The 11,355-nt window shown below is 39.0% G+C and overlaps 1 non-coding gene across 1 annotated transcript; it reads left to right on the top strand.

The window, feature by feature from the left end:
* The first annotated feature begins 1,675 nt into the window (after window positions 1–1,675).
* LOC112787860 (small nucleolar RNA R71) lies at window positions 1,676–1,783 on the top strand. Its single transcript, XR_003195248.1, has one exon. It is a non-coding gene; the product is annotated as a small nucleolar RNA R71 (small nucleolar RNA).
* Window positions 1,784–11,355: the final 9,572 nt, after the last annotated feature.

Genomic DNA, 11,355 nt, shown 5'->3' on the forward strand with positions numbered 1-11,355 from the left:
ATGTTCCTGAAAAAGCATCCAATTTGAATTTTGATGTTTTCAGGAATGGTCTTCCAAGTAGGATTGATGATGGCTTATCTGAATCATTATGGGGCATTTCCAAGATATAAAAATCAGTGGGAAATGTGAGCCCTTTAATGTTCACCAAAACATCTTCAGTAACTCCAGCCACTGTAATAATGCTTTTATCTGCTAACACAAAACGAGCTGCCGACCTTTTTAAGGGAGGGAGCCTTAAAACATCATATATAGACAAAGGCATTATACTGACACATGCTCCTAAATCACACATGCAATCATAAATTACTACACCACCAATAGTACAACTAACTATGCAAGGACCTGGATCACTACATTTTTCAGGTAATCCTCCCATTAAAGCAGATATAGAACTACCTAAAGGAATAGTTTCTAATTCATTAATTTTATCTTTATGGATACATAAGTCTTTTAGAAACTTTGCATATTTAGGTACTTGCTGAATAACATCAAAAAGGGGAACAGTTACCTCAACCTTTTTGAATATTTCTATCATTTTAGGATCAGGTTCCAGCTGCTTCCTGGGCTTCCTTGCAAGCTGTGGAAATGGAATGGGAGTAATATTTTCTGTGGTGCCTGCGCCTTTTTGTGCTTCTTCCTGTGGTTGAGCTATCTCTTCTTCAGCTATGTCCTGTATATCCTCTTCCTCTTCAACATCTTCGATTTCTACCACCTCTTCAGCTGAGGTGTATTCTGGTGAGCTTGGTTCCTCCTGATTCCTCTCCTGCAGTGTGGTTCCGGACCTCAGGGTGATGGCATTAATGCCTCCCTTTGGATTGGGTAATGGTTGAGAGGGGATTCCAGTGGTGCTTGAAGGTTGGTTACTGGAATTTTGTGCTGAACCAAGCTGTGTCATAAAAGCTTACAGAGTAGAGGCGAGACCATTCAGACTGGCGTTAATACTGTTCACGATGGTACTTTCCATGGCCAGTTGTCTTTTCTCAAAAGCTTGTAATAAATCTTCATTAGAAGATACAGAGGAATGAGTAAATTGAGAGGTTTGCTGCTGATTGTTCAGTGGTCCTTGGTTTTGCCTCAGGTGAGGTGCTCGGTAAGGTTGATTTTGCTGCCTGTTGTTGTTATTATTCCACCTCTGATTTCCCTGATTATCTCTGCCTCCCCTATTATTGTTGTCCCTCCAATTCTGGTTTGAATTGTCCTGCCATCCATGGTTATTATTTCCACTTTGATTGTACCCTTGGTTGGGGCGGTCATAGAAGTTGTGAGTGGATGCCACCATGTTGTCTTCTTGTTAGAGTTGCGGGCATTCATCAGTGTAATGGCTGTAATCAGCACAAATTCTGCAAATTCTTTGTGGAACTAGTTGTTGGTTTTGCTGCGGTTGAGTTTGCTGAACTTGTTGATTCAACTGCATTTGCTTCAGCAAGTTGGTCATCTCACAGATGCTTTGATTTAGAGCAGCAGTCTCTATGCCAGAAGATACTTCTGCAACGGCTTTTGAACGGCCTTGCTTCTGTCTGTGGTTCCGAGTAGATTCAGCTAAGTCATTGATCAATTGCCAAGCTTCATCAGTGGTCTTGTACTTCTTCATAGACCCATTGCTGGCACTTTCCAATGTGGTCTTATCTTGGGGTCTCATACCTTGTGTGATATAGCTGAGTAGTACGATCTTGTCAATCATGTGGTGGGGGCATGCTTCCAGAAGATTATTGAAGCGCTCCCAGTATTCAAAGAGAGTCTCATTGTCATCCTGAACAATTGTAGAGATATCCTTCCTCAGTTTATCAGTAACTTTAGATGGAAAGAATTTCTCCAGAAACTCCTTTCTGAGTGTATCCCAGTTGGATACATTTGCTATAGGTTGAGTGTAGTACCACTCTCTTGCTTTTCCCTCAAGAGAGAATGGAAAAGCTTTCAGCGGAATTGAAGTTTCATCAGTGCCATCACGCCTGACAATAGAACAGGCTGCTTGGAAATCTCTCAAGTGCTTGATAGGCTCTTGAGCAGGTAGGCCATGAAACTTGGGCATCAAATTTAGCAGTGCGGTCTTTATTTCAAAATCCATAGCTACCGCTGGATGATGCGCTAAAAACGGTTGCATTGTAAAATCAGGAGCTCCTTCCTCCTAGATGGTAACTCTTCTAGCTGCCATGTTTTCTGCACGTAAAACAACCGAATCAGTAGAACGGGTGCTGGTTTCTTCCTCAGATTCACTTTCAGATCCGCCCTCAGAGCGGGCTAACCTACGCTGTTCTCGCCTTATTCGTGAAATTGTTCTTTCAATTTCAAGATCGAATATTAGCAAGCGTGGATCAGGAAGTAAACGTGTCATTTGACGGAAGAAACATGTAGCTCATAGTAGCAAAATTAAATAAAATACAAATAAATAAATTCTAATTAATAAAATTAACACTCTATTGCAAGTCCCCGGCAACGGCGCCAAAAATTGATGGGAAGCAGAAGCTGGTGAATTAAAAATTTATTAAAATGGTTACGTTGCAAGTATAGTTCTTAACTCACCGAAAATCTGCCTATCAATTTAGAAATATGTCACAGAGAGTTTAAATTAAAATTACTCTGAGTTTTAAATCCCAGGTCGTCTCCCAACGAGTTGCAGAAAAGTGTGCTGTTTTATTAATCAGATGTTCCAAGAAGTTGAGCTAAGTAAATTGGAATTTAAATTGAGGAATTTTAAATAATATAAACAAAACCTTGACTGGGAATTGATTAGTTAGAATCTCTATCATTGATGGAGTGATTTTTAAGATTGATTTATAATTAACGGTTACTCTGTTTGGTTATCCTTTACTAGGTAAGGGAAAGTCAAACAAGTTGGAATGCCAGATCTGTTCACGAGTTACAACCCACTTAGTCCAAAGGGATTGGCGTTGGTGACAGGATAGCAATCCAACATTTAACCCAACTACAAATTTTTCCTTCAATCCTTCCAACTCAAGAGTTCCTTTTAATCAACTCCCCATCAAGTAATAAAACTACTCACGCATTGTAAATAAAGAATCCATAGCACATGAAAGGGAATTAAAAGAAGACATGATTATTGGAATTGAAATTGAATTAAAAAGAAATAATCCTTGCATTAAACAATCATAAAAGTATCTGAATGACAAAATTGAACATAACAAAGAACATGGAAGAATAAAACCAAGTTAAGCGAACAAACTAGAATGATGAAGTCTTGATGAGGAAATAACTCTTCTCAATCTTCTAATGCTAAGACCAATTGAAAATCAAAATTCTAAAAACTAGAGAGAAAAACCTAAGAGAGTGAAAAACTAGATCTCCAAACTACCGAATGAATGTGTGTGTTGTTTCTGCATATTCTCTGACTCTAGTCTGCTGTTCCGGGCTAAAAACTGGGCCGAAATAAGGTCCAAAATCGCCCCCATCGAATTCTGCAGATTATGCAGATCGCGCATGTCACGCGATCGCGTCATCCATGCGGACGCGTCGCTTGCGCTTTCCAATCCACACGGCTGCGCAAGCCATGCGGCCGCGTTACTGCGATTTGTGCTCCTTCGCGCGGTCGCGTGAGTCATGCGACCGCGTCACTTCTCGCTGGTTATCTCCTCGAATTCTTCTGTTCCTTCCATTTTTGCTAGCTTCCTCTCCAGTCTCCATCTCATTCATGCCCTATAAAGCCTGAAACACTTGACACACAGATCACGGCATCGAATGGAATAAAGGAGAATTAAAATTGAATAATTAAAGTCTCTAGGAAGCAATTTTCAAACATGTACTGAATTTAGGAAGGAAATCTAAATGCATGCTAAATTGATGAATAAGTGGGTAAGGATCATGACAAAACCACACAATTAAACACAATATAAACTATAAAATAGTGGTTTATCAGTTAGCATGGGCTTTAAATAGGTTTTTAGTAGAATTGGAGTATAAGTTATACATGGGGGCTCCAGAGTACTTATAGTGGTGCTGGGAGACCTCCCTTTGAGATAAGATTGTTATCTTATCTTATATCTTGTGGGTAAGATCATATATTTTGGCAGCCGCCCTTCGGCGGGTGGCAGTTTCTTCGTATTGGACCTCTTCGGGCCTCTTTGGTGGTCTTCCAAGCTCTTTGAAGAGAGGTCGGTGGTGGACTATCCTTTCATGAGGTCGGTCCTTTTGTCTACTGCCAATCCAACCCTGTAGCTCGGGTCCGGGTATGAACACTGGCTGAACAGATGTTTCTATATTCCCAACAGGTTGTGAATTAGCCGTCTAGGAGGTGTGTTCTCAAGCTGTAGTTCAAGCGACCTCTTTCGAGTATCACAAGAACTCATGTAGAAAACGTGTCATATTTTTGTTCCACCTAGTTTCGTTAGATTAAGCACAAAAACACACCTTAGAATTGAATCAAACATGTATTAAAATAGAAAAGTAATAATCTCAATCCATAGAAATAAACAGAGCTCCTAACCTTAACCAGGAGGTTTAGTTGCTCAAAACTTACAGAGAAAACAGGGTTCTGAAAAGTGCCGAAGGAAGAAGATCCTAAACCTAATTGATCTTCTCCTTTAAATACTAACCTAATAATAAATGCTAACCTAAAAGATATTATTTAAAAATAAATATTAAAAAGATAAAATAAGATAAAACTAATAAGTGCTAAATCCACTTTAGAGGCCCAATTGTTGTGTGACTCAGACTGCAGGCTGGCGTTCAGCACCAGGATTGGGCGTTAAATGCCAGAGAGGGGAAGGCACGTTTGATCTCTTGCCCCCTTGCTGGTGTTGAACGCTAGGTGGGCATTCAACACCTAGGGAAGAGCTGACAACATTTTCCTTTCTTGCTCCAGGTTTCTCCAAACTACTCCGAATTTTACCTAAAACCATAAAAACACAAGAAAAACTCAAAGTAGCATCCAAAGGTAGCTTTTGCACTAAAATAAAGTAAAAGTAATTAAAATCTAACTAAAAAAAATATAAAAGTGACTAGGAAAGGGTATAAGATGCTCACGCATCACAACACCAAACTTAAATTGTTGCTTGTCCTCAAGCAACCAAAATAATATAGGACCAAGAAGAGATAATGCTTAAGACTTTGAGTTTGTCAACGAAGCTCAGGTCTAGTTACTGAATGGGGCTTATGACACTCTCTTTCTGAATAGTTTTAGCATCTCGCTATCCATTGAAGCTCATAAATATTGGTGTCATTTAGAACTAGAACTCTGATGATATTATTGATTCTCTTCTTTAGGCTCTTGTTGATTCTTGAACACAACTTTTATTTTCTTTTGGTGCTTTGCACCTTTGAGCCTAGTCGTGACTTTAAGTGTTTTGTCTTCAAGCTTAACTTGATACAAGAACACCACAAGCACTTAACTATGGGAACTCTTTGAGTTCTAATTTTTCTTTTTACTTCTCCCAGACAGTGGGGCTCAGAAACTTAGGCATACTCTGTAACAGCATTGGGTTATGACTTTAAGTGTTCAATCTCAAGGTTTACTTGACACTTTCACACCACAAGCATATGGTTAGGAAAAACCACTCTTTTGAGCTTTAGATCAATTTTGACCCTCCTAACCATTGATTCTTAAAGTCTTGAACCTTTTTCTTTTGATTTTTCTTTTTTTTTTCAATTTTTTTTGCTGTTTCTTTTGCTTCAAGAATCAATATTTTTCTTATTTCAGAGAATCAATAATATTTCTTTAAATTCCTGTTCCTCAAGAACCAATATACTCAACTTCAATATCAAATGTGCACAGTTGATTCATACATTCAGAAAATAGAGATAAGGCCACCACATCAAAGTAAATAGAGTAACTCATAATATAACTCAAGATCTTATGCATTTTACTACTTCTTTTTCAATAGATTTTTCTTTTCAAGCTTGATGCAGAATACATAAGACATCTTAGAAAATGAAAAAAATAAACTACTACTAGAAAGCAAAGAAATTCTAAGAGTGATCATGCAACTAAAATAGAAAACAAATAACGTAATGAAATACTAGGAAAATAGGGAAAAGATAAAGGTAGGGAGAATGAAACTAGACCACCTCAGTGATGGCGGCTACTACTCCCTCCGGGGAATCCTCTGGAGCGTTTGAGCTCCTCAATGTCACGCCCCTGCCTCCTCTACTCCTCCATCATCCTTCTTTGATCTTCCATCATCTGATGGAGGAGAGCAAACTGATCCTGATGCTTCAGCCTCAACTGATCAACTGATAATGTCGGTTTCCCTAAAGATGTGGTCAACTGATCCCAGTAGTCATAGGGAGGGAAGTACATCCCTTAAGGCATCTCTAGAATACCCTGTGGAGATACTGGAACTGGCTCTTGCTGTGGTCCTTGCACGGGCTCCCTTGCACTCTCCATACCCTTCTTCGTGATTCGCCTCTCCTTGTCAATTAGGGTATCTCCCTCTATGTGAGCTCTAAATGCTGCACATAAGCAGTGAATGAGATGAGGTAATGCCAGCCTCGCAGTAGTGAAGGGCTTGTTCGCTATTCTATACAACTCCGGAGGGATCACCTCATGTACCTCCACCTCATTGCCGAGCATAATGTAGTGAATTATCACTGCTCGCTTGATTGTATCCTAAGAGTGGTTACTTGTACAGATGATAGAGCATAGGATAAACTCCAACCATCCTCTAGCTACTAGCCTAAGGTCAAGCCTACCCAGCTGGTAAGGCTGACCTTGAGCATCCCTCCTCCACTAAGCTCCAGGTACATAGATGTCAGCAAGAACTTGATCCAACCTTTGGTCAGTGTTGACCCTTCGAGTGTATGAATGAGGGTCATCTCGTGACTCTGGCAACTGTAGCGCCACCTTCACACTCTCAGGGATAAAATCCATAATGTGCCCTCTGACCATGGTGTGCCAATTCTTTGGCTCCGGGTTCACGCTTGTATCATGCGTCTTTGTGACCCAGGGATTGGCATAGAATTCCTGCACCATCAATACTCCAACCTCTGCTACCGGGTTGGCCAGAATTTTCCAACCCCATCTCAGAATCTGATATAGGATCTCCGAGTACTCATCGTCCTTCAGCTTGAAGGGGACCTCGGGAATCACCTTCTTTTTCCTTACCACGTCATAAAAATGGTTGGTGCACGAAATTGAACTTTGCAAGTTTCGCACAGATGAACCGACAAGTGCACCGGGTCGTCCACATAATACCTCAAGTGAGTGAGGGTCAAATCCCACGGAGATTCTTGGATTGAGCAAGCAATGGCTATCTTGTAGATCTTAGTCAGGCGATTAGAAAAGATGGTTATTTGTTTGAAAAGATAAATAAAATAATAAAGAACGAAATACCAGGTTGGTGTAAAAATAGTGATAGAGATTCAGTTAAGACTTTAGAGATGCGTATTCTTTCTGGATTAACTTTTCTTACTGTCTACTTCAACAACGAATGATTCCTTCAATGGCAGTTGTACGTGATTAATTCATATCCTCTCATCAAGCTAATCTCTTCTAAACCATAATAGTCCACCATATCCGAGCAACTCATATCCTCTCATCAAGTTAACTCATGCCTTCCCACTATGGCCGAAGGTGAAGCCCTAAGCAATCCATTCCCCTTCGCGATCTTACTCAAAACGTCACAAATAAGGTCAGATCTTCTGGATCAGGGAATGCTGCTTCTCTGACTCTAGCCTTAACGCCACAGAGACCTCAGTAACCCATGGTCAACGGAATTTTATGTCACATATCCAAAGTTACCTAGGTACACTCTTGGAATCTGCAATGCAATCTCTAGCTTTAGCTCAATGCTATCCGGGTCAGGACTCGTATGAAACCCAAATAGAACAAGGATAAATGTCACGGTTCATCCTCAATTCATGAGTTGAAGAACGAGAATGCATAAGAGAATAGAATCAAATATATTGAAATAGAAACAGTAATATTATTAATCCATGAGAATCAGCAGAGCTCCTAACCCTAACTTAGGAGGTTTAGTTGCTTATAACTTACAGAAAGTAATAGTAAAACGTGCAAAGAGGCAAAGATCCCTAACAGTGGTGATCTTTGTTCTATATATAATAACCTAATAACTAAGGAGTACAAAAGTATGATAGACTAGACCAAAGGTGCGAAAGTCCACTCTTGGGCCCACTTTGGTTGAGTACTTGGGCTGAGCTCGGCATCTAATCATGAGGGATGAGCATTGAACGCCCATTAGGGGGTCGATCCACGCTGCCTTATGCTTTTTAGTGGGCGTTGAACACCCTAGAGGGGATGTTTGGGCATTCAACGCTGGCTTGAGTTCTTTTGGGGCGTTGAATGCCAGAAATGTGGTAATTCTTGGGCGTTCAACGCCCAATATGGGCAGGCTCCTTCGAAGAAAAGTATAGACCATTATATATTGCGGAAAGCTCTGGAACTTAGCTTTTCAACACCATTGAGAGTGCATCATTTGGACCTCTGTAGCTCCAGAAATGCTCGTTTGAGTGCATAGAGGTCAGAATCTGACAGCATCTGCTATGCTTTCCTTACCTCTGAATCAGACTTTGCCAAAGCTCCTCAATTTCAGCCAAAAATTACCTGAAATCATCAGAAAACACAACTCAAAGTAAAATCGAGAAATGTGAATTTTGCACTAAACCTATGAAAATATGATAAAACTTAAACAAAACATAACTAAAACAATATGAAAATGACGCCAAAAAGCGTATAAAATATCCGCTCATCAATGGTCTTGATGGGCCTTGGTGAAGAATCTTGTGAAATCTCATGGCTCGGAAGTGGGGACTTTCCCTTTTCTTTTCCTTGAGGACTCTCCAGTCTTTGGTGCCATGGAGGTAAGATATAGGAAGCAAAAAGCGGAGCGTCCTACACCAAACTTAAAAATTTTGCTCGTCCCCAAAAAAATAGAAATATAAAAAAAGAGAAAGACAAGAAAATAGAAGAATGAGATAGGGGATAGGGTATAGCCTTCAGCCTTTAGGGGGAAGAAAGTGGAAAAATGAAGAAAGGGAATGTGTATGGTGAAGAATGTGGAAGAGGAGAAGAGTAGTGAAGGTATGGTGAAAGTGGATGATTTGACGGGTATTTATAGGAGAGGGTGGGTGGGTTCGGTTGTGGAACGGGAAAAATAAGGGGGAGGGAAATTGAATTTGAATGTGGTTGTTAGAAAGAGAGATGGATGGGATTGATGAGAGGTGATTGGTTGGAGTGAAAGGTGGGGTGAAGAGAGAACTTTTGCGTGGTCTAGAAATTCGCAAATAAATCCTCGTTGCAGGTATAGCTTCTAAACCAACAAAAGTCCTTTCTTACAAAAGTTTTGGTTGTCACAAGTAATAAACCCAACAAAATTTATAAACCGAAGTATTCAAACCTCGGGTCGTCTTCTCAAGGAATTGCAGGGAGGTATGTTCTTATTATTGGTTATGAATTTTGTAAATTGGGGGTTTTGAAAGTAAGGAACAAGTAATTTAAATGACAAGTAAAATAAATAAATAACTATAAAATAAACTCTCGGCAAGGCATGAAAATTCGGAAGTCCTATCCTAGTTATTCTTATGAGAATTGAGTTTAACCCCACTTAGTTAACCTAAAGCAAAGGAAAGTCAAGTGGACTAATCAGTTAGATTCCCAAGTCCTAGCCAACTCCTAAGGAAAGACTAGAGTTAGTAGAATTCCAGTCAATTAGAGGAATTAATCAACAATCACGATAAGTTTAATAACTCAAGAGCCTCCAGTTAATCAATTAAAGCCAAGAATATAGAAAAAAACTAAATAAGAATCATAAATCTGAAATACCTCAATTGTAATTAATAAAAGGAAATTAATCCAAACATAAAAAGTTCATAAGCCGATTTGACAACATAAGTAATTAAATGAGAGCATTGAAGTATCTAAAAGTAGAAGAGAAATATAAAGTAAAAGAAATATTGAACCTGATGAAGAGTTGAAATCCTAAATCCTTTAAGAGGAATCCTAATCCTAAAACCTAAGAAAGAGGAGAGAACCTCTCCCTCTAAAAACTACATCTGAACTATGAAAAGTGAATAATTGAAGACCTTCTTTTGAATGGATGCATTCCCCCACTTTATAACCTCTAATCTGTGCTTTCTGAACTTGGATCTGGGCCAAAAAGGTTTTAGAAATCACTGGGAGCATTTTCTGCAGTTTCTGGTGCGTGGCGTCTGTCACGCGTCCGCGTGGGTCACGCGGTCGCATCATCTGGAGTTTTCCTTATCACGCGTTTGCTTCGGTCACGCGTACGCGTCATCTGTGTTCTGCTCCAGGCACGCGTCTGCGTCAGTCACGCATTCGCGTCACTGCCTTTTCGCGCTAGGCATGCGGCCGCGTCATCCATGCGTTCGCGTCGCTGCCAGTTTCTTCAAAATCTCCATTTTGTGCTTTCCTTCTATTTTTGTATGTTTCCTTTCCATCCTTTAAATCATTCCTGCCTTAGGAGATCTGAAAATACTTAACACACAAATCACGGTATTGAATGGTAATAAAAAATATTTAAAATAAATATTTTTAAAGCATAGGAAACATGTTTTTCACATATATCACATAATAAGGAAGGGAAAGTAAAACCATGCAATTTCACATGAATAAGTGGGTGAAGGATTGAATAAATCACTTGAATTGAGCACAAAATATATCATAAAATATGGGTTTATCAACCTCTCCACACTTAAACAATAGCATGTCCTCATGCTAAATCCAAGATAAAGAGTAAGGTAAAGTGGTGGAATTTCATGCAATGCATTCTATTCTAAGTACAAACTACCTAAATGCATCATGCAATTCTAATTATTATTCACTTGTATATAAAGCTTACATGTAGTTAAATTAATTCATTTTCTCAAGAATCATATATGCATAGCCAAACCTTAGATAATGTTAAAGCACTTTTACAATTGAGATGGGTAAATAATTCACAAACTTGCAAGACAATTAACAGTTAAGTAGAGATATATGGTATGAGCTATTGAACCCTCACTGGATTTTGTGTTTACTCTCTAGTCACTCAGTGTTTATTGGGTTAATCACTCTATTCTTTTCTATCCTTACTTTCTATAACTTTGTTCTTCATCTAACCAATCAACAATTATAGAATACAGACATACAAAAATCATGAGGTCTTTTTCAAGGTTGTAATGGGGCTAGGGTAAAGGTAAGGGTATACGTATAAGGCTAAGTGAGCTAATAAGTGAATCCTTGATTAGTCTAAGATCTCACCTAACATACATACTTTATATAATTTCAAAGTTCCTTAACCTAATTGCCCAAATTTTTCCACTTTGTATTGCAAACTCATGCATTAAATTTAATTTTATCCCATGTGTATTGATTCTCTTTATTTTGCAATCGGGAAATTTTTGTATATTCCCTTATTTAAATACTGAAAATGTAAAAATAATAAATTT

This window comes from Arachis hypogaea, chromosome 20 (assembly GCF_003086295.3).
Source record: "Arachis hypogaea cultivar Tifrunner chromosome 20, arahy.Tifrunner.gnm2.J5K5, whole genome shotgun sequence".
Classification (NCBI taxonomy): domain Eukaryota; kingdom Viridiplantae; phylum Streptophyta; class Magnoliopsida; order Fabales; family Fabaceae; genus Arachis; species Arachis hypogaea.